The sequence below is a fragment of the Mandrillus leucophaeus genome, unplaced genomic scaffold, assembly GCF_000951045.1.
Source record: "Mandrillus leucophaeus isolate KB7577 unplaced genomic scaffold, Mleu.le_1.0 Scaffold331, whole genome shotgun sequence".
Classification (NCBI taxonomy): Eukaryota; Metazoa; Chordata; class Mammalia; order Primates; family Cercopithecidae; genus Mandrillus; species Mandrillus leucophaeus.
In genome coordinates, this window is record NW_012103488.1 from 1373131 (window position 1) to 1374826 (window position 1696).

The window sequence follows — 1696 nt, forward strand, 5'->3', positions numbered from 1 at the left end:
GGCTTTTTTTGCTGTTTGATTTTTTCTTTACTTATTTGTTTTAGAGAGGAGGTCTTGCCATGTTGTCTAGGCTGGATTCGTATTTCTGGCCTCAAGTGATCCTTTTGCCTCAGCTTCCCAAGTAGCTGGGACTACAGGTGTGAGCTGCCACCACCTGGCTAGACTTTTTTTTTTTTTTTTTTTTTTTGCGACAGGGTCTCACTCTGTTGCCCAGGCTGGAGTACAGTGGCACAATCATGACTCGCTGCCACCAGGACTTCCCAGGCTCAAGTGGTTGTCCCACCTCAGCCTTTCAAGTAGCTGGGACCACAGGTGCATGCCACCACACTCGATTAATTTTAACAATTTTTTGTAGAGACAGGGTCTCACTATGTTGCCCAGGCTGGTCTGAAACTCGCCTCTGCCTCCCCAAAGTGTTGAGATTACAGGCATGAACCACTGCGTCTGGGCTGAAACATGCTTTATCTTGCTTAGACTTACACTCCACCTGTAATTGATTATGTATTATGTAAGGTTGGCGGTCATTTGTCTTTTTCTCCCACATGAATAGGTAAAAGGCAAATTAAAACTCCAGTGAGATGCTATTATATGCTCACCAGAAGGGCAAATGTAAAAAAATCTAACATTGGTAAGTATGACAAGAATTTAGAACAACAGAAAGTCTCATACACTGTTGGCAAGAGTACCACTGTGGAATATAATTTGGAATTACCTTTTAAAGGTGAATGAAATGCACACACTCTCTGGCCCAGCAAGCAATTCCACCCACAGATTAGACTCTAAATAGACTCATGCACATTTGTACCAGAACAGTCTTGGACTGTTCAGAACAGCACTGTTTGTAATAGCCCCATTCCCTGAACTATCCAAATGTCTGGCAGTAGTAGAATGAATTCATCAAATCTGGAGGCCAGGCGCGGTGGCTTATGCCTGTAATCCCAGCACTTTGGGAGGCTGAGGCAGGCAGATCACAAGGTAAGGAGTTCAAGATCATCCTGGCCAACATGGTGAAATCCCGCTTCTACTGAAGACACAAAAATTAGCTGGGGTGGTGGTGTGCACCTGTAATCCCAGCTACTCAGGAGGCTGAGGCAGGAGAATTGCTTGGACCCGGGAGGCGGAGGTTGCAATGAGCCAAGATCGCACCATTGCACTCCAGCCCGGGTGACAGAGCGAGACTCCGTCTCAAAATAAATAAATAAATAAATAAAATAAAATGTCAGAACTCATACAATGAAATGCCATATAGCAACAAGAGTGAAGGAAGTAGAGCTACATGAATGAATTTCACAATATAATACTGAGAAAAAAGAAGTCAAACACGAAAGAATCCATTCTGTATGATTCCATTTCTATAAGTCATAATACAGCAAAGAATTCACAAAATATGAACATATGTATGTGTGTATCTATACATATGAATATATGTGTACATATGTAAAGTTCATAACATACAAAAGAAGTTATGTCACCAAACAAAGGTCATGACTAAGAAAACCTAAACTGTTTTTTTTTTTTTGTTATTGTTTTTTGTTTTGTTTTTTTTCTTCGGTAAAAACTACAAAGAAAAGCAATGAAATCATTACCATAAAAATCAGGAGAGTGGGCCAGGTGTGGTGGCTCATGCCTGTAATCCCAGCACTTTGGGAGGCCGAGGTGGATGGATCACCTGAGGTCAGGAGTTTGAGACCAGCCT